We start from the raw sequence: 23,204 nt of genomic DNA on the forward strand, positions 1-23,204 counted from the left end.
TGTACATGTTATAACAGCGATGTTTCTTTTCCGTTATGAGTTTCCCCCATCCTCAGAAGGTTTTTACAGGAGTTGGTTCCTCTCTGTGACATCCACCCGTTGATAGATTTTGCATGACAGCTACAGCCTGAAGGTATGTTTTATCTTCATCTACATGAATCTGCATATTTAAATTGCTCTGATGTTTCTTCTTTTTTTGGGGGCGGGGCGGGTGGATGTGTGGGTTATACTTAGCATTTTGATCTACTGATCTACATTGTGACTTTTGAGTGGTTTCTGTTTCTATAATTTGATTTACCGGGATTTTCCAGTTCTTTCATGTTTTTTTGGAACTTGAGTAAATAAAGTGTTTCTAATGACCACTTTTTTGGGGATAATGTTTTTTAAAAAGTATTTTTTTCTTAAGTGGGGGCTTGAAAGAAATCAGTGAATGTGATTTGTGTGGGAGGCGTCGTGTTTTTGGAAGATGAAATGACTTGATTTAAAGTCTTACAGGTATCAAACATATACTGTTAAATCACGTTCACGTTAAGCTCTTGTAGAGCTTTTTGAGAGCAGCTACTCAGGCATTGTTCAGGCTGCCAGCAGATCAGATCTTTAAGGTAGTCTGCCCGCACTAGTATCAGATTTGATGAACATTTAAACAACCTATCAGCATGGGTTGCTGTCTTATCAATAATGGCAATGGCACCTTTGTTGGCTGGGGAAACGTCTTTAAACATAAACATGTAAGAAAAAGAAATGAACATAATAATATCCATATTCTTTTCCTCAGAAACATTTGCATTGTTAAGTCTCAGAACCAAACTCTCCCATTAAAGCAGACAAAGTCATGGACAGGGAAGGCCTCTCTGCTGCAGGTCTGTCACACTTTCATTCCTCTGAATTAGATGTTGTTTTTGTTGTTGTTGTTGTTGTTGTGTGGTCGTGTGAATGACGCAAAAGACATTTTGAAATTCTTCCTGAGCAGCAAGCGCATCCAGAAGGAGATAAAAGTGGTGAAATCAGATCTCCTTCACATTTCAAACCACCTTCAAATGAGACATAACTCCTTTGAGAAAAACCTAATTTATGTTTATTTTTAATGCCCAGACTGTGATGTATACATTTTTCTGCTAAAAACAGAAAAACCTGTTTAGGATCATCTTTTTGGTTCAGCACTGTAAGTAAAAATATTTTGTTTACATTAGTTATTAACTTGTAGTTGGATTTTGTTTGGTGGTTTGTCTCTGAAGTTGCTGCTGCAGTACTGCAGTAGTTGCTCATTAATGAAAAAGAACAACTTGTAAAACTTCTGGAGAAAGACATTTCTTGTATTTTTTCTTTCTTTAGCTGAGTTCAAAATGGACCTCATTTTTTTTCAGGAAGTCTCACAAACAAGACAACAAAATATGTTCATTGACATTTACACTGGCAGGAAGAAATGATTTGGCTGTTCCTTCAACAGCTGTTACAGTACAGATAGTTGTTCATACTTTAGTTTATGATGTATATAGTATGGTTTAGGTCTGGTTTGATTTAAAGATGAAAAAACAAGGTCAAAGTCGTGGTTTAGATTGAAATCTATAGGAAAGCTTCATTGTAATGGTTACATCTTTAAGCATTATGTTAAGGCTGCTATGGTTAAAGTAGAAGACGTGCAGCAATGCTTTAAAGGATATATCAGTCAGTCTGATGGAAACAGCAGTCTCACATACCAATGTTCTATTGTCTCATGTATCAATCCCGACCTTGAAGCTTCTGTCAGACTGGAGCTTTGATGCTCAATACAAACTTCAACCTTTCCTTCTAAACTTATTTCAAGGTGTGCATAAAAGACTAAAAGAACCCAACATACACCATATGCACATATAATATTTAGATCATTATAAGGCTAAAATACTGGTACGCTTTAAGTGTTTTGCATGTTTCTTTTTCTGACACTAATGTTTTCTTATCCTTTATGATAGTTTCCTCTTAATGGTTTCTCATAAAAATTTAAAAAAAAAAGTTAATTAGAATGCACTACATGCTGATTATGTTAGTGCTTTTTTAATTGAGTCACTGTCGCTCGTTATTTTTACTGGATGATGGAGGTTATATAATGTATGCAGGCCAAAATTCAAGAGATGCTAGAGACGCGACCGCTCTGAAGTGTACCCAAACACGACCTGTGAGAGTACAATAGCTGGTCACAAATGCTCAAGCATGCTCTTGAAAATGTGGTTTACAAAGGTTATCATGGCTGTGGTGTGAGAGGGACAGAGTCCAACAAGCATTAGCATAAAAGTAGCAGCTCTCTTACTTTCTTATGGTCCCATTTCTTTCATCTCTGTTTGAAAATAGATAACCAGGCCTTCATGATTTTTTTGCAAGGCTTCGTGATAGTTTAACAAAAGGCTAAATCATTCAGTTTGCTCACGCTGAGTTCTGATTTTCAGATGTATTCCAGTCGACAAGGGCGTTTCAAGCGAGTGTCCCTGCATGACATGGGCCTTCCTAAAATCAGATTTCACCATTAACTTCGGCTGTCGTATCTTCACTGTCAGAGACTAAAGCTCAAACCAAACAGACATCAAGCAAACTTTGTTGGTGCTCTTTAGTGTGATTTTTTAAAGACACATCTTCTGGAGTCTGCATGAAAGATTTTTTGTTGTCAGTGATTATTGTGATTTTTTACATTCAAAAACCGTCACACAGAAACTATATATTTCCTTAATGTTTGTAGTTAAAAAAAGATACGCTACGAGAGATTAAAATGGTCAATTAGCGGGTTTCAGATGTGCACACAATACTTCTACAATTGATTTAGCAGACGTACATCAGAGATGACAATACTTCATACAATCCCTGCATAAGTCAGTGCCCCAGTTTGGACACCTGAGTCAAAAATGATCAACACGCCCTTGCCGCTGTGCAGGAAATCATTCATCAGCACCTTTTTTCTTAGGGATATAAATCATGATTAGAAAATCCTTTCACTGGATGTTAACAAAATAAAGACACTCCAAACATTACATATCAAAGCAAGCTTCCTGTTTAGAGTGACTTCAGACAACACGTTGGTTTCTCTTTAAAGTACAGCCTCAGGCTTCTTCTTAACTCTTTCTGGTGAACACTGATCCCATTTCTGTTGTCTCGTGTTTCTAGATGAGAGCTGCACTGGCAAAGTGACTGGTATTTTCCTGCACAGTGCTGTCCAACTCACCCTCTTGCATCATAATCATTATTATGGTAAATAAGTCCACTGTTTTATTTTTCATGATATGACCTCCCTGGACTTGCTTTGCTTCTTTTTTCTCTCTTTATTTTCTCCTACATAGTTTGGTGATAACAGCATAACCTGTTAATGCACACCTACCACAGTGCACCTTTTCTCTCCTGGACCTGGTCATTGAAATCATTGTGTAGACCTTTTTACACATGCATGCACAGTCCCACTCACATTAATGCAGCCCACATACTGTAGTGGACTGATACTAGTAGCAGTCATGATAACAATGATTAATGTGTTCATTCTCTCACATCTACTCTCGCTGACTGAGTGCACTGATAATTGCTTGTTGCTGATACTGGCCTTCTCGTAATCTCAAAATGTTTAGTCGTACAATCCACACAGCAAAGAGCCTCTAGCTTTCTAAAAAGGAACAGTGCTTTAAAACAGTCTGCATTCAGAGCAAAATGATCTTTATATTTGTTTTCTTTTCAAACTCATTCTAGTAGACTCAGTTATTAAATGTTTATCAGATCATCCAGAACTCAAATCAGTCAATAAGAACTTGTTGGCAAAACAAATGACAACAACATCCAATTGTGAAAAGAAAACCATTACCAACCACTAATACGAGCAACATTACACACACATGCTGTAAGTCAATACAAAACTCTTTGGAGCCAATGCTAAACTGTTGCCAGGCTCTGATTCATGCAGTGCAAAACACAAGTTTAGGACTATTGATTATTTTTGTTATCCCTTGCTGAATTGATGGAAAGGGGCGCTGGAGGCCCAGGTGTACAGAGGCTGCCTGTAGTCCTTGAAGCGGGCTTCTCGGGTTCGTTTCCTGCATGTCATTACCCTCTCTCTCCTGACTTTTCCAACTCTATTGACTGTCCTATCTCTACAATAAAGGCATTAAAGAACATTAAAAAACATGGACTGATGGGGAAAAAATGGTCCAAACTTTTCCAATCCCACTCTTTTTATGAAAACACATTTTCATTTGCACATGAAAAGTTGGTATAAATCTTTTGCAGTTTAACAAAAATGTGAAATATTACAAGAAAAATGTGGAAAAGATGGCATCAGGATAAGTCCCCACAAATTACTCAAATGACCAAACAGTCAGGCCAAGAATGGCTCCATTAAAAACTAAAGATTTGCGGACTGTTAAGGAAACCCTAACCTTCCTTAACTAATCATTTAAAATTAATTAAAATACAAGAGGCAAACGTAAATTCCACATCATGTTTTCCACTTTCAGAGGTTTGTCAGGAAATATATTAACCACTTCATGCAATTGTGATCCCTCTTGTGCAATTGTTTTGTTCTAGCCAAATGAACAATTGTTGCCATCCACTGCTTTTCACCTTTCTCTAAACATAAGCGGTATTGGAAGTAAATGTGCATCTATTTACATTTTCCCTTTGCCAACTTTTTCTCAGAAGCATTCAGTAGAATTTTTGCATTAATTCTGGATGCAAACTCGGAGCAATGTCCATCTGCATCCAGTAGAGAAGATGCTTTTTTGACATTTCCTACATTTTAAAGACAAATTTTACATTTTAGAACACTGCAGAAATTACCATATCATTCCATTTAACATTTGAACACATCATCGTTGTATTCCTTATCACCATCTAAAAAATCTTCAAAGGCAGCTGTGTCAGCATCAAACACAGGCTAGATCGAGGCCATAGCTTTACCCATACTGTGGGTATCCATAGTGTCTGTCTATGCCATCCAACTCCCCTTCCATCAAACTTGAGGCCCATGAGAGAAAAGGACGATAATGTCCTTTTGTATTTGTTAGTCTTCACCATAAATTTCCATATATTTATGTCATTACAAGCTTTGCCTGTGCAATTCTCTCCCCTTCCTTCCTCTTCTATGCTGATTTATCTCTGTCATCTTCTGCTGTATTTTCCATGTGATTAAGTCCCCGGTGGTCATGCACTTTGTAATGCCTTCTAATCACAAGCTCCATTGTAGAAAATTCGTCTTAGGCTGCCATCTTAATTCCTTTCCGTCCATTGACTTTCATCTGACATTCATCCCTCTAGCCTTCCTCTGGCATCGCCATGGCATGACTGTGCCGTGACAAACTGCACGGCTGGGGTAAGAGGAGGTTAAATGACTTGCCTCTGAGACAAAGAGTTCATCATTGCATCTGCTCTATAATGAAGGTAAAGGATTGCTGGCGCCTTTACCTCTGGGGGAGGAAAATTAGCACCTTCCAAACGTTCTGCTGTTCCCGGGAAAGCAACTCGCACTGCGATGTGATCCCTGGAGCCTTTTACATAATGTTCTGACGCCCTTATGAGGAAGAATATTAGTGTTTGGTTATTAAATTCAAATAAGCCCATGCAGTATAACTTAGATAGAGTACATTGATAAAGGCAATTAAAGAGCAGAGCCTGATGAGCAGGTGTTAAATTTAAATTGATTCTGAAGGTTTGCATTAAGCTCTATTTTATGGAAAGGGCGAAGTCTGACCTATAAAATCTGACCCATAGGAGGGAAGGACTGTCTTATTTCAGATTAGATTTAATCCAAACTATTTGGCCTCTGGTTCTCTTGAGCTCTCTCATATTATGGTAGAATGCAAATCATCTATATTGTATTGAAGGCAGCACATTGTTTTTGCAACAAAACAAAAAAAGTCAGTTCATATAATAAAGTCGAGACTGTCTATCCATCATTCAGTGTTCGTGATGTAGTGAAGACTTTCTGATCAACCTTAGGTGGCAAACAAGTTTATGAGCAGGTTAGTAATGTTTCTTTCTTACTTCTTCTTCAGTACATGCAGTTATACAGGTAACTTCTGATTTTATGGAGTTTAAAGAGTTGACAGCAACAACAACTGTTCAACAGTATTAGTTTCTCTAATGTGAAAACATTTGAGGAGGATGGAAACACCTAATTATCAAATGTGTTGATGAATATCAAATTAAGTGTATGTAGCAGCGTAAATTCAGTCAGGTTCTAAATTACCAACATTAGTTGCTTCCATCTTGTTTAGTTATTCACGCATTAGTATCAATAAGGGATTGAACATGTCTATTAGAATCTAATATAATAAAGGATTTATCAGGTGCTATTTATTGTCAGGTATTCTTTTTTGTATTACTTCACCTAATTGATCTCTTTATACTCGCATCCAACCTTTTGATGACAAGTCACCAGCTTGGCTTCTAAAAGTGCTTCCATTAGCACTTTTCTATCACAGATGAAAATGGATAACAATAAACTAATTGTCTTACCTACCGACTTTGAATTTCCGAATGAGTCTCTGACCATTTGGGGAACGTATAAAAAAGACATATGGGGTTAATATCAATGGCATTATGCTGTTGTGGTCTGAATCACTGGCTATCAAACATGTAGGCTCTCTAAAGGAGGCAGCAACTCCCTTATGTCCGCCAAGTGACCAAAGTTTATGGTAAGCTACAAATCCAAAGCCTCTATAATGTTTCACTGGGGATGTGAAGGATCATGGCTGTAAGTGGACATAATATAGAAACCTCTCTTGTGGGTTCACTGGGCAAGATAGCAATGTTTTATTCATTGCTTCTGTAATTTATCTTTATCAAGGAGCTCCATCTTCTGCACAATTCATGTAAACTTTCTCACTGAGCTTTTCTAAGTCATCAGCAACTGTATTCTACTTATAAAACTTCCATGTTCCTCTGATGCCAAGCCCAGGGTGGGAAGCTCATCTGCTGGTAGTGATGTGTTGCAGGTTGTAAGTCGTTCACCTGTAGTGTACCATTGTTATGATTTCACCACTTCCCCTATCACAAGCCAGTGAAAATAAGGTGGAAATACCTGGAGGACAATGGGCTAACCCTGAAAATGAAACAGAAAAAGAATATTAGAGTTCTACCAATTCCAAGATAACAATAAGATGCTGAGGAAGTAAATTTCTAGCTATCTTCTGCCGTGAATGTTCTTGTGAAATGTTTTTCATATTGTCTTATGTTACACTACCAAATTATAATGTTCAAATTTAGCAACTCCCTAGCTAATGATAATATTAGCTAGTAAGTGGCTGAGGGTTAACATTAGCTGTTTTCTGACTGATTGCTCAATTTACCTTTATTTTATATGACTTACAGCAAGACATTGGGGGAAAATGGCTGCTGTGTTTATATAAGGTGAATGATCCCACGTTGTTGTCATTTTGTCCCACTCTGAAAAACGTTCTCACGAAGGCTGTTATTGCATGTATGTATCCAGTTCACCATTACATTACTGTTATATTAGATTTGGATTAAAAATATTGTCTCTAACCTATAATTCACCACTCTTGCAAACAAGTAAGGGCAGGATAAGTTATTTTACCAGCAAATGCTAAGTATAGCTGTAAGTGTCTTGATGGCACAAGAACAAGTGTGTAACACAGGTCTCATTACAAGGCAACACAGTCGTTGACAGCCTAATATAATAAAGCAGCAAGTATTGATGTAAGAGGAAAATGTACAAAACCTAAACAGACAGCAAAGAGGGGAGAGAACATGGCGCTTTTTGCACATCAGACTTCATTTATCTCTTACATCAATCTGGTCTTTACACCCAAATGTGCCTGGGGGAGAGTAGGAGACGTCTATCCCATTATACATTTGGAGCAAGGGACGTTAATGTTGCCTTGAGAGGAAAGGACTGGATTGTTTCTCTGACAAAAAGTTCGTAAAGACTGAACTTTCTATACTCTTAAGCCTGAAGCTCTTTGTTAACTGTACTTTTGTTTTGAGAGCAATTCGGGTTAGCTACTAGCCTACCCTAAGCTAAATTACCTTGCTGTCAGAGACTGTCTGAGAAGTTGGTCCTCCTCTCTCTTTCTTCAGGCTCCAGCAAGCTTCCAATGGTCGAGACCTTTAATCATTGTGTCCCTACCCTGGTACCTGAATGACTCCACTGTTTTCTCTCCGTCTCCTTAATACAGTATACCTTGGAGATGCTTTCACTTTTTATGGAGGACATTGTTTGTTCCAAATCATAAAATACTGTGGTACTGTAATTATGCCTAACTTTAGATAGAGCATTATTTTCTTTTTCACATTAAGATAGAGACAGGATATATTTCTGGCTTCATTTGCTGCCAGCTGTTCTTAAAAGCTATCCATAAGTAAGAGTTAACGCTAATACAGTCACCAGACATTTGTATCAAACTTCATATTCCTCTGTAATTCGGCTTGTGTCCTTGTAGTTTCAGCATGGTGCTGATGCTCTAAGGGAGACTGCTTCCCACACATATACCTGAACATGGCTGACTTTAATAACAAAGGCAGGGAGTTCATGAAGTACAGGACTACTATTAGAGGTATTGGAACAAAAACATCTAACCTCTATGTTTTGACCTTTTTCTAGATTTCTCAGGAGACCACAGAACTGACAGCAACAGAAATACTATTTCATGTTATGGTTAAACTTGAGGTTTTTAACTTGGGTGTCCACAAATTGTACATGTCTCCACCACTTACGCCAGGGACCTGTGAGTGGCCGAGCACTATGGGAGTTGCAATGCTTGAATCAGGTGCAAAGGATTTTTGGTTCGACAAAAAAAGACCAATTAATGTTACCACATAAAGAATGAAGAATTGCTAATTCGGGGAATAGAATGGAAATGTGAATTAATATAAACTGCAAAAACAATACATTCTGTATGTTATGAATGAGCAAATCAATTGCATACAAATTACACAACAACAAACATGAACAGTTCAATCAAAATTAAAGCTTCAATAAAAAAAAACATCCTTGGATTTACTCCATATGTCAGCTATGAGAAAAAACAAACAAATCAGATTTATCTAACATAATGAAAATAGCAAAAAGGTTAGGGTTATAATTCTATATGGTTAGCAAAATAACTGGGGAGGAGAGGAGTTCTGGGGAGGCGCAGACCTTTAAGGGGGGGCTTAAGACTTTGCCCTTCCTTCATTCACTGTGTTTAGTCACCGCAGCAAAGTGACACATTTTGAGCATGCATCAATTTACAAAACATCCAAACTGTTGCAGAAAAAAACCTGTGCATAAAAAAAAAAGCTCGAGTTAATTTTTCAAATGCATCATTTCTCATAGCACTATGTGCAAGGCTGATGTTGCAAATGTGTTTGAGCACTTCCAGCCTGCAAATTAAGTCTATGAATTATTTATTCTGTATGCTAGTCTTGAGCTGCATAATCAGTCACATTAACAATACAGGTACACCTGAATATACTTGAAATGTCATTGATTCTCATTATGCTGCGTTACAAAAAAGCAAGACAACCACATATGACCTGGCATAACAATAATGTAGTACTTGAAAAAATAAAAGTTAGCCATCCAACAGTATTCATCTGAACTTGTGTTATCTCTCTAACTAAGTTGGATCCCCATTCAACAAATAACTATGACGATGGTTGCTCCGGTATAATTACTTGAAGAAGAATTCACCAGAGTGTCAATTTATCATGATGAATGCCATAGTGGTTAGTCTTTAGTGTTCTTTATTTTTTTCTCTCAATTTTCTTTACAGAATCATTTTCACTAGAGGATCTTTGGCGGTAATAAGCTGCTGTAGAATGTTACGTCTTTCCTTGTTTGAACCTGCGTCTTTTGAAGCTTTTGTGGAGCATCTGGGGAATAGGAAAGAGAAGAGGTGTTGATTAAACTCAGGACAGTGGATGATGATCATCATCTTTTCCCTAATGATGAGGCTAAATATTAAGGGACTTGAACAACCAGTGCAATGTTTTAGGGTTAGGGTTAGGGTTATTAGGATGCTCTAATTAACTTTAAAGTAAAGGGAAAACTAAATTACCTGACTTAATTTATTATACAATCAATGGAACCCATTTATCAAATAACTCTTGATTTAAGTACAAGGGTATGTATTTTAATGCATCATATATTATATAAAGTAATATGTATATCTATGTATTTACCAGCCCTCTAGACAGAAGAAAGCCATTTGTGTGTCAGCAGTTTGCATAAAAAAATCTGTGTAAGCCTCCTCTTAAACTTTATTTAAGAATATATATATATATTAAATATATATATACATATATGTATGTATATATATATACATAAAACGATGACACATATATTTTTAACAAATGGCCTGGAAAAGTGCTTCTTGCAAGGTTATGTGTAATACTGAATTTAAATTTCAAAATGTGTCTGAATTTGATTCATATGATTTTAGCACAAGTTTATCTTAAAGGCTACAACTCAGTTTTACAAAGCAAGCCTAAACCTACAAATACTGCAACAGTTTCACAAGAATTTGAGCACTTGGTTAATCCTGTGTGATGCATGCAGATTGGTATTACATCAGTGTTGACTTGTGTTTTTATGTAGACATGTACAGAGGTCTCCTGGCTCAAAGAGAAAAAAAACAGAGAGAAACTTCTAACACTTGCTGCAAATACACAACTTAATACATACTGTTGAAGGTTGTGGACACAAATTGAAATGTATTTCTCTGTATATAATTTGCTAAAAAAAAAAAAGGGGCTAGCTTGTGGAAAATTAAAGTGCTTGTTTTTTCTTCAACTTAGAACAATTATGTGAAGCAAAGGTACAGGTACATGGCTGCTACAATGTATATAGCCAAGCTTCCTTGCCCGTTGAGTTGACCATCATCTACGGTGGCTTCTATACTTACTAATGACAAGTACCTTTAAGTTATTGCCTCTGTTAGTAGAGATTTGTAAATGTTTTAGGTTTTTATTAAGACAGACTTTAAAAAGGCCTATCACGTTATAAAACCCATTTTTAATATAATGTCTATTCAGTATTTGTACTCATTTGTTCATTTGAACATTTATTCTCTTAAAATAGGCTACTTTTATTCTTACTTCATCAAATAGATTTCGAGGAACATCAAACTTCAGGGTTGCACTCCATAAGGCTTCCTGTGCTGTGGGCGTAGCTTCCCTCTCATAAATCTGTCTTTTTGTTTTTTTAAGTGAGCCACAAGCAGTCAACAGACAACCACAGGACTCAAAGTAATTGAGCTCTTTACCTGACAAATTGAGTTTGGCATTTGATCATTTGTGAAGTAGAGCTACAATTATGTTGTGAAATATGTCCTAGCCGGCTACACAAATTGTAGAAAACTGGCTTTAGGCTCTGCAGACGTACTGTATGTACATCTACTTTAAAACAAAATAATCTAACATGATATGGAGAAACTCTGACATTGACGGTCTCTTTTTCACTATATACAATGTTCATTTACACTGTACTGTGTTATGATGTGGTTGTTTTGTGTTTGAGAGAGTTGATGATGCATGATTGTTTATCATTTCAGAAAGGTTATATGCTTAATTTGGGATGCTAGTCAGTCTCACTGACAAATGTCACTTGGGGCCCTTCACGCAGTGTGCAGTGACAGCACTTTATCCCAAGGCACAGGGGCGCTCTCTAAAGTCATTCATAGTCCACACACACACTAAACTTCAATAAAAGGTTGTCTCTTAGTATTTACATTATTTATCCATGGGCTGTCACCTCTGAGGTCCAGATTGTTTTTCAGGCCCTCAAGCCACCACCGAGGGATTTCATTCATTTCAGCTCAAGGTGCAGCAGTGATAAAGTTCCACTATAACACCTATATCTTAGCTTGTCAATGTTTCATGCCCAATATAATTGGAGCCAGGTGGTTTATTGCATATCTTTATTTTGAACATAAGGGGGGTGGGGGGGGGATCCATACATCCATCTATCCATCCATCTATATTTCATCAATCTATCATTGGTATGAATAATTAATAGTAATGTATGTAGAAAAGTCAGCTATCAGTCAATTTGAAGCTAGGGACAAGGTGTTTATCTTCTGATTCTGTCATATTGAACATTTGTATATGGGTAAGTGTAAGTACAAATAACTGCTTATGTATACAAATAAGACCCTTTATTAAAAAAAAGTTGCATCAATTTTAGCAAGCTTAGTTTTGTTATATTTGACAAGAAGAAAAGGTTTACATTTTTTTAAACCAATATCAATGGTCTTCAGTGGGAAAGCCTCTCCGTCCTGTTTGATCACATCAGTTGATATAGGCCTGTCACTTTGGTTTCTGAAGACATGCATATCAATGATCATCCCTTCTAAAATAGATACTGCCTCTGGTCAGGTTACATTTCAACCATCTGGCTTTTCACTGGGAGCATCCTATGGAGCTTCTCTTGTGAGCTGTGTGAGCAAACTTTTATGATTTTTGAGAAGCTGTTAAGTTGGAGGAGAGTCTAATTGTTTTGCTTTTACCGTCAACGGAAAAAATACATTTATCTGTTGCCTCTACTGGTCCACATAGCTTGTATGTGATTTCAAAGCTGCCACGATAAGCTTGAACCCCTTCTTTATATGTTGGAACAACTGAAGATTCATATGGGAACTGTGCTCAGCTCAAATGCCCCAGGTGTTTCATATCCAAGACACCAAAGCCTTGCATGTTTCTGTTAATTTATTTTCCAGTCTCTCAGTTAGGGCAGGGTGGCTATCCTTTTCCCCTGGCACTGTTTTTCCAATAGTCCCACTATCTCCAGATTGTCTCTACATTGGTGGATGGGGCTAGCTGCACAGCGTGGAACTATTAACATGGGTTGAGGGAGGTGCTTAATCTGTGAAGAATGAGAAATGTTGCTTACCTACACCTCCTTATTTAAGCCTAAATTACCATTTTGACATCTGAGGGTCTTGTGGATACATTTATCCTTGTGCTGTTCTTATGGATGAGGGTTGTGTGCCTATTGCGTATGATCAGTCAGGCTGTGTTGAATGTGCCCCATCTGTCTTTTCATCCTTCCACTGAGGGGTCTTTAGAAGGCTGACCAGCTCTTGCATCATTAGGTTCATGGCCATTTCTTGCCTCACAGGTGTCACAACAGGGGACAGTGGCAGGACTCTTGAGAGGGATAAAGTGTGAAATCAATCGAATGTCACCCATAAAAAACTATTTTTAATGAGAATAGGCAGGTCCTTCCAACTGCAGACCCACAGGAGTGGGAAGACATTAAATATGCTGTTTATGGATGAGGTATGACAGACATGAAGATAAGCAGTAATGAGTTGGTTGTTGGTGGGTTTGACCTGTTTAGCAAAGAGAATTTAAAGCAGAGCTTCTGATGGAGACAAGTAAGGCAAGGGGCACATACATTACAGTGTAAAATGTTCTGTCTGCTTTGATATAAAAGTCATACGTACATTAGAAAAAATATCCTCTATTATTGTGAAGACAGAAATGAGTTTGAACTAAAAAAATGCTTTGTTCTGGTCTTATTTACAGACATGCTGCTTCTGTCCTCTGCCTTCTGAGATGGTGTTTCACTGAGAGTGGGAATTAGCTCCTGCACGACGCACATACTGGGGTAGGTCCTTTAAAAATCAGAAAGTCCAGTTCTAACCAAAGATTTTCGACAAGGCCAAACTCATTGTGGACATTTGTTGAGCTCCAAAGTGGGCCAATATGCTGATGACATTGTCTTCTAATCATTTGAAGTAGTCTTTGTTGGGTTAATTAACATACTGCATGTTTCAATAGCAAATCAGCTCATTGTTAATTAATTAATGGGTGAGTTGGTCAGAGACTGGGAACAGGTTGAATGACACTGAAGAGCAATATTCAAATGAGAAAACGTTGGAATATTTGTTTTAAAAATATTGAACCACTTTCTTTGGTTAGAGAAAATGTGAATACATTTGGGACATTTGCAATATTAAAGGACAAATAACTCCAACACACTTAAACTTGTCATTAGTCATTCACACGCATAAATACTATGAAATCTATCTTTTGTTTCTTGGCACACCATCCTTTCATTACTTATCAAATTAGCAGAATCAACACTGTTTTACGTATCTCTGTGTCTGTGGAACTCCCAGAGGCACCAGCAGAATACAGAGGCCATCACATCACTTGGCAAAAAAAACTGGTTCCTCATCAATGCTATGCACAACAGGGGTTTATTAAAAACGATTAATACTTTAAACAAATGTTACATAATCCCCTCTTGGAATTGCTTCACAAAAGCTTTCTGCATGTTATGTATACCAAATGTGAAGGGAGAAATAATTCCAAAGGGTCTAAAGGAAGCCGAATGTTTTACTACCATTAGTCTAATGAGTTATGGTTCATTGTATCAGTTTTGAGTTAATATTGGGAAGTCTGCATACTGCATACTCATACTGCATACTTTTTTCCTCAAGAGAGCACTGGCTACTGCAGAGGGACAAAGGGAGTTGTTGGCATGGATTGTACTGGAGATAAGGATGGTCTACATTAATAATATGGACCTTGGTTTGTATTACAATGGTGGCAGCTTGCCTTGTTTTTAGAATTTCTTGGCCACATAATAATATACTCCTATAGGGGTCATTAATGGTTAAAAGTGCTGGTGTGTAAATGATGTGGGTATATTGCCTAAGCAGGTATTACTGTCCTTAGATTTGACATTAAAATTCCTACATATCTTTTCAAGACCATTATCGATATACGACAATGGCTGATTCCTCAAAGAGATGTTGTATAAAGATATACTTATCACATGTCAGATCCACCAGGCACATATTGTTGAATGCATATACCATCCCAAAACCGATTGGATATGCAGTATCAAGAAAACTCATAAGCCTAACAAATCCTGCTAATACATGGTGAAGCAGTTTTGTTTATTTTATCCAAGCCTTCTTTTCATATGTCAAGTAGCATCTCAGTATCAGTATCTGGTGTAAATAAGAAGCCAAAAACTGCCCCAAACATTAACGTCTTTCTTGCCTGGTACTGTTTGGTATTGACATGTCTGCCACCTCCAACTTCCCATGTCTGGCCATGAAGACAACATAATTACAATGGCGGTGGTAAATAATAAGATTCAGTTGTGACAGGTGGATGTAGAACTTGATGAGGGGAATACATTTGGAAAGGGGCTGGAAGAGACTAAAAAATAGAAACAAGTATACCATGACACTTATGCTGCAAGGATAAAACTAGAGTCTTACTCTAATATAGCCGATGCAGCAAGGACGACTCTGTACTCCATCCACCAAATTATCTGGGACATTTTCAATTACTGTTTGCCAGAATAAAAATAATGAAATACACCAATATTACACATTTGGCATCCAGGTGACATGCTTTTTGTCCATTAATCCTAGCAATGGTTTGTGTGACAAAGGGGTGTTTTCAGGGAGTGACATAGGGTGGCAAACTTTGACTACCTGATCAGAGGTGTGACTTAAGTTTGAACCAACTTTTGGTTTTGTTGAAGCAGGCTGCAAGCAGCTTTTGTGGCATTTTTATGAAGCACATTGTCTTTGGTGGATACCTCCAACGGTGACTTTTTGATATACATCCTTTAAATGTCTGAAAAAAACTGAAATATTTATAAGAGACTCTGTTATGTTATTTTTCCCGTTACCCTAACCCTAAAATACTTTGTGAGGACACAATTTGATGGACCTCACAAAATCAGGACAGCTCTGTCTGTATTTCAATTTAGTCAAAAAGTTTGGAATGAATTGGCAAAACTTTCCCTGGCAGAGTCACAATTTTGAGATGGCTGTGTCCAAGCCAATTTCACTTTTACCAGACTTAGTAATATTGTCTAAGGATCATTTTCAAAGCATGTGTGCATCTACGGTATGTGTGTGTGTCTGTGTGCATTCAAGCACACTAATATTGGAAGCTGTTCTCTTTGGAAATCTGCCAGTCAAGAGGCAGCCAACACAGCAGGGGGAAGATGGAGAGAAGAACAAAGCTAACAGAGTACATACACTGGAGAGAACTGTGATGCCATTGCAGCATTAGGACACACTCACCTCCACAAATATACACATCACAACACATGCACACATACAGTACATGCAGACACCATCCCCTCCAACCAAACCCATGTTCCCAAATCAAACACATCCCCCCCCCCTCTTCCCACTCTCTCATTGTCTCCCTTGTATATAGAGGGAGTGAATTTACTATTGTTGCACTGCTGTTTCCAAGAGCACAGCCTTTGATCCTTAGTTGCTACATGTATTGAAGAACACAACCAAGCTGCCAGTCAAGAAAACACAACCATTAGCGATTGAAGTGAAAAAAGAACAGTTGGATTTGATGGATGATCGGGACAGTTACGAATGAAATCAGCAAGCCACATGGACCGACAAGAAACCAGATTATTTCTATCCACGTGTGAATAACAGAAAACAATCCTTCCTGATTGCAAATAAAGGCACACCTGCTAACCTTTAAATGGATTTGTAAGAACCTGGATGCAGATAGCAGACAACAGATTGAAGATAGATCAGCAGATGTACAGAGACTCAGGTTCAGAACTGATATCAGCGTAAACAAATCTGATATACATCCTCAGAGGAATGATGTCTGGCAAACAGATTTTGATAGTTCAGTAAGTGAAGAGCACGAGTTGCTTGGTCATTGAGCTGCATATGTAAGGGTTAACAATCAATAGCATGTGGAGAGACAGTATTATCAATCCTTTTGCTCAAAAAGAACAAAAATACAGAGAAAAAGTCAAGCAGATTCAGGTGCTGGGCCTGTTGGGTGCAGGAAGACTGGGCATATACATTACAATAGAGGTGAGTTAAAATAGAGGTGAAGAATATGGAGGTTTGAAAGTAAAAATTTTCCTTTTCGAACCCACCCTTTGCCAAGGCTAGTAAATAATTGAACATGTAGACATCAACTTTGACCAGGCTCTTTTTGTAAGGTGCTTTTTGAAAGCTTTCTACTTGCTTATTAGCTCTTCCTCCAGAGAGAAACCAAACCAGGACAGGATACATGGCCAGACATGGTCATGGTTGCTAGCCAATACCAAGCTGTTGTGTCCTGAACTGTCCCCCTTTTTTTCCCATCTCAAAGGATGACCAAAGCAATTCCCAAATGTAACAGCATTCCAGTTAAAACGACTTTCTCTTGAGAGGATTTATAGACCTTAGAAAAGCAAATGATTTCTTTGATGTGTTTGCTCTGACCTCATGTTAACAACACTTTGTCATTAGCATATCTAATTTGTGTAGTTGTGTACTTGGGTTGTGTCCATCATATCATTTATTGAATAATTTTCAGCCAATTCATGTCCCACTAAGCACCCTTTTCAGGTCTGTATGACTTTATGGGACACATTTTTCTAATTCATTTGCTTTCTGCCGTTGTGTTATCTAACTCTGCATTGTCTATGTATTTGCAGCACGGTTGCAGTAAATTTATTTTTTAAGTCTTCTGCAGCATGTTTCTGAATTTTTTTTGGGGGGGACTTTGAATCTTGCATATCAGCTTTTTTTGCAGTCAGCCATTGTGAATCTAGCATGCTAAAGTCGTGTCATTCGGATTATCAGACATCATTTGAGCAAACTACATGGTCAATCATTGATAGTTTGTATGTTCATAACGAAAATGAGGAGGAGCTTCAAACAAAGGCCTCCACAGGTTTTCTGTCATCTTTGTTGAAGTTTGAATGTACAGCAAAGTCAAAAAGACTTGATCAGATTTGACATTTTTAGTAATCCCCAGTGAGGAAACTCCTTTACAGCATAATAATTCTTACAAATAATGCAAGCCATTACAGACATTTAATTAAAAAAAAAAAAGCATGCTGTATTTTATCAGAAAAAAAACAGAGACAGCATACAGGTGTAAAGGACAGAAATAGGAACCATTAAAATTATGTCACAATTGCGCTCTGATTTTTGGTGGCAGGTGGCATCTTCTTGTATAGAGAACAAAACATGGTGACATGCTTCATGCCAACCTACTTTATTGCATAATTCCTGAATAAATTGGGGGAATAGAAGAAGAGCAGCAAACATGTGTAGGGTTGTGGGGTTGTAGGTTAGTTTTTTTTTATTTATCTTCCTCAATTTCCTGTGTCAACATTGATTGTGTTACTTCTTAGCAACACATCCTGCTCCTTTAATTGGTGCTTGAGCATCTTCTTTTCTTTCTCCTCAGCACCTGATAATGTCACTGTGACAGTTTGCTGTTAGATTTCTATGAATTGCTTCACGATGATTGACAGTTTGACAGGCCCTGTAATTGGCTGCCTGGTCTGCTCAGTCACCAAGTAAATAATAAGGATGGTGATGGGGCTTTTCATATCTATTCGTTTTACATAGTTTTATAATTTAGACACTCTCTTTAAAAGCATTCATTCACTCTCATTGTCTCATTTTTCACCAATTTTGGCTAATTGTTTAGCCTGAAGAATAATTTGTTACCTGCTGGTACAAATGAGACCAACACCACTTTGGAATCTATTTGGAAAATTAATCTGGAAGGCATTTTCAACTCTGGTTCAAGCTACAGCATTAAGCTTTTACCAGTTTTGAAAAGTTGTAACACACATTTTAAAAGCACAACAGGAGTTCAAATGTTGTTACGCCTCCCTGGAAGAACTTGGATGGCTTGTGCTTTCTCGCTTCATGCCCCATTTGTTTACGGTGAGAAGGCAGACTCAGAGGGCCGAACCGACACAAACCTGTGGGAGTGTCACCGAGCTGGGGGAGGGCTTACTGCCCTTTGTGATGTCATGAAGGGAAAATCTCCAAACGGCCTGTTTGAACACATTTTCTGAAAAGATAAGCAAGCAAAGACGGAGAGAGTGGACTTTTCTCATAATTGGGAGGTTTGTAGACAGGCAAGGGACATATATTAGTGTTCAGAAAACATAGTAAAGTGTATTTGCAAGCATGTGGCCATTACATCACATGCCCGAATGTACAGAGGCTATCTTCTATCCTCTCCCATTTACTGCATGCCATGCCACACTCACTCATCCCCTGCAAATCCAATGCTGTCCTCTCAATAAAGACATGACAAGGGATAGAATTTGAATCTCAACTTATATCATATGCACTAAGATGTTACAAATCAAAAATAAAGTAGAGGGAAAAAAACAGGTCATACTTAGTTACAGCTTGCCACTGACAGCCTATGCAAACTTTGTTGCCAGAACTTGACTTCATTAACTTGAAGAAGTAACAAATGAGGACTTCTGAGTGACAAGGTTTTGCATTTAGTTAACAAGCTTTAATAAAGTTTTAATGGTGCATGTTATTTAGTATACCTGAGAAGTTTGTGCACTGTGGATCTCCCCAGAGAACTACATACCTTGAGGGCTTCAAATATTGAAGTAATGTAAGTTTTTAGTCAGTTGGTAAAGCAAGGCGAAATAATAAGTCAGAAAAACAAAACAGAGTTGTTTTTTGTTTTTTTTAAATATTTTATTTATACATTTTCAGTTTTATAAACAAACAGCACAGCAACAAAAAAGCCCCCCTAAGACAAAGAGGAATTAGAAAAATAAGAAACATAGGGCAAAAATAAAGCAAAACAACAACAAAGACATGCTCTTATAGGATATCTTACAATACAGTAAGTCAACATTTTTTTTTAAAGAATCAGCACCAACTGTTAAGAGATCACGGTGTGTCTCATTGGCCTAGGACAGTATAAGTACATGGTTTCTAGACATATAAGTAGTGTGGACAACTGTTTGCACAAACTTATACAAGCAGAATAAAACTTTAGGTTGTCTTTGATAAGTAAGACAAGAATGGTCTTCTTGAGTCTTCCAGAGAGATAGAATATTCTTCTTCGCAACAACAAAAACAAAACATAGTTGAGGACTCTATTGTAGGGGCTTTTTTTTTCTTTTGTGTTGTTTGTTTCATAACAAAAAAAAGTTAGATATAAGATGTTTAAAATTAGACTTTATATTTGGTCCATTTGTTTGAGTTTTGGGCAGCACTACAAGCTGTTACACAGGGTTAAACGATGATGTAAACTGGTGCTTCATTCACTCTTTTGCTAGAAAAAAAGAGGTACATTTAGTTTCTGTTCATTACATCAGTCAAAGTTCCACTTATGCTTGTCAGGTAGCGGGGATAAGAGACAGTATCTCTAATTGCCATTCAAGGAACCAAAACGTTTCCACGTTCTTGCAGTGGGAACACAGAAAGAAGGGAAGGTGTCCTTCAGTTATTCTTAAAACTATACCAAATATCCTCTGTTTTGAAAGAAGCCTATTGTAAGTGATGCCTTCAGGTATAAGGCAGTGTCTTGTTGGAGATAATACACTGACATACACGAATACCAATGTGCCATGTAATGATTTAATTTATGGATACATTCATGCCTTCAAAGGGTGAGTTCCTTCCTTAAAGACCCATCTCTTTTACAGTTATGTTTTAGTATATTCGTATTATTGCCGGATAAAAAGCAGTTTAATTGCATGGTTAATCAAAAGAAAAATGTTTCCTTCAAGGCCACTAAACAGTATGGGAAGTAGAACAGGAAGTGTGCAGATGATATAGAATATTAATAAAGTGTTGGGATAAGGGTGTGAGAAGCGGATCCAATTTCATGGATGTATCACTCTAAAAATGCTAGGGCATGTCTGGCTGATCATTCTCTATTATTTCACTGCTTTTGAGCTGAAGGAAAACCACTGTATTACTAATAAACTCAAATGTGGATTAGACACACAAGAATGGATCATATTGTGTTGGATTTGTCAGAAATAATGAAAGTGTAATCATTCATTGAGAAGAATTGTAAACAGAGAAACTGACTTTGAGAAAAAATTCTGAGGACAAGTAGCATAACTTAAAAGATCATGGAGTAGTTACCATTTCCACTTGGTTCTGTAAATGTTTGGGTATGAAGTTCTCCAGGCAGAATGGCCAGCACTTATTTCAAAGTCACACAGTTATCCATTTAACAACTAAATTAACCATTATGTTAGGTCATCAAATATTTTATCTCTTCTTGTAATGGATCCACTTTGTAATCTTAATCAAATAAACTGCTGAAATAATGGAGGAACTTCAGGTAATATCTTTTACATCAAAGGCTGCACTTCCCTGCAACAACTGCAAAAAGGGGTGGGCAAAAGTGCCACAGGCTCAAGTGTTTCTTTGATGGCAAAGGAAGCATCTCATCATACTATCCATGAACTTCAGTCCATGCTTCCAATAATATATGACACAACAGCAATCCCATCTTTGGACATTGAGACAGGCTTTTCAGCAGGCTCTGCAACATCAGTAACAGTCTAGTATCTTATACATTACACTGGCTACCACTCTGTGGAATACTTTGCACTATATGTCTCTGCCAGCTAGTTGGATGCTTTGCATTGTTTTTGTAATAAATCTTGGGGCTTTATTTTCCTCAGCCAAGTCCCTATCTAATGCATCCTTGATGTTTTCAGGCTGGCATGTTCGCTTTATCTCTAACTGTTTTCTGTTGTTGGCATTCTTCCTTCTTGGATTCGTATATTGAAATGCTGCATATTAGATATTTAAGCTTTAGGGCTCTCCATACACACACACACACACACACACACACACACACACACACACACACACACACACACACACACACACATTGACTGACGTATGCAAACTCAGGAGCCTTAAAAAGTATATCCTTAATTTACACAATCAACCACTTTTCTGGCTGCTCACCTGCTCACCTCTGGCCACAGATATCTCTTGAGGCATGCAAGACAAACAGACTAAAAAACTCTTTCGTCCTAACTGCCATTAGCATTTAAAAAAAACTCATTGTGATATTTATCAATGATATTTATTCTTTGCTTCTGCCCTTTTTAATCAATTAAGTGTTTTCCTTTTTCTTATGTATCCCATATTTATGTTTTCTTCTACAGTTTGTGTGATGGTTTGTGTGGTACTACTGGCAAAAAAAGAAGAAAAAAAAAGAAGAAAAAAAGACAAAAAAAGATTAGGGCGTCCACATCTCGCAGCTGGTCCTGGTGCAGTGATGTCATTGGCGAGTTAAGAGTAAGGCTGGGCCAGAGGACTCTCAATCATTACAATACCAAAAGATGAGGTTAAAGCTGTAAATCATGGGAGTTCTCTCTGCTTCTTCCCCCCACCCGTTTTGAAAACAACCGGGTGAAAAAGACCTGAGGAAGATAATATGTTTACCAACAATGTATCCAAGTGTGATTTATAAGTTGTTTTATCACAGCAGCGCATACAGCAGCAGTACGGCAGCTTTCAATAGCAAGAAGCAGTCTTTGACATAACATCCGGTGTTTCCATGGCAACAATAAACATGTCGTGTCTGTCATAGCAGCTCTGTTATGCCGGCTGCCACGACAAGACACGTCCTTTTACAACGATAAAATTACAGATTCATTGCGCTTTGATAACTGTTAATGAGAGTACTCAACAACAACAAAATATACAACACAGGTTGAGTCCATTTTTTATTAATTCAGATATTTTAATGTAAACATTGTAGTACAATTCTACATATTGTACGTTTAAGGCCTATTAAAACTGTGACAGCATCTGTCATTTTCTTTGTTTGCAGCCTTTAGGTGTAGAGCCCCTAACCAATAACAGAGCAGAGGGTGTGAAGCTAGGACTCCTAGCAACCAGGGGCTCGATCTTATGCATCAATCGAAGAGGAAGATAATGGTGTCAATGCAGCGTGGAGGATGGGCACACTTTGCATGTTGTGTTAGAAATACACAACCAACACGTCTTGCTCGTTCTGCCTTGGACATCAATTAATCGCAATTGTAGGTCGACAAAGAAGAACCATTTTTAACAGCATTTACAGCTGTGTCTGTGTATGCCTGGCCAATGTAAATCCAGTGTTCATTGTCTTTTTATTTCTGTTTTGATCTCCACCAATATCTCAGAGAAAGATCTGCAACTTTAGCCTCTAAATGCTGCTCAATTTTTACCAGCTTTCTTCCCTTGTCTTTTACATGATGATGGGTAGGTAGAATACAACTGCTGTATAACAGCATGCTTGGTTTCTATTGATTAGAAAAATCACAGGACCATAACATTAAAAAATAACTGGAAGATGCTATGCCACTTCCTAAGATGTAGGGGGGCTGTGGATATATATTTTTTACCTTAGGCTTGTATTGTTTTGTCATTTACCCAGTCATTTGCATGTTGATGCCAAGGTTGCAAACCGTACCGTACAAGATAGCCCAGTTGGCATGCAGCAGCCCACTT

Source organism: Labrus bergylta, chromosome 3 (assembly GCF_963930695.1).
Source record: "Labrus bergylta chromosome 3, fLabBer1.1, whole genome shotgun sequence".
Taxonomy (NCBI): Eukaryota; Metazoa; Chordata; class Actinopteri; order Labriformes; family Labridae; genus Labrus; species Labrus bergylta.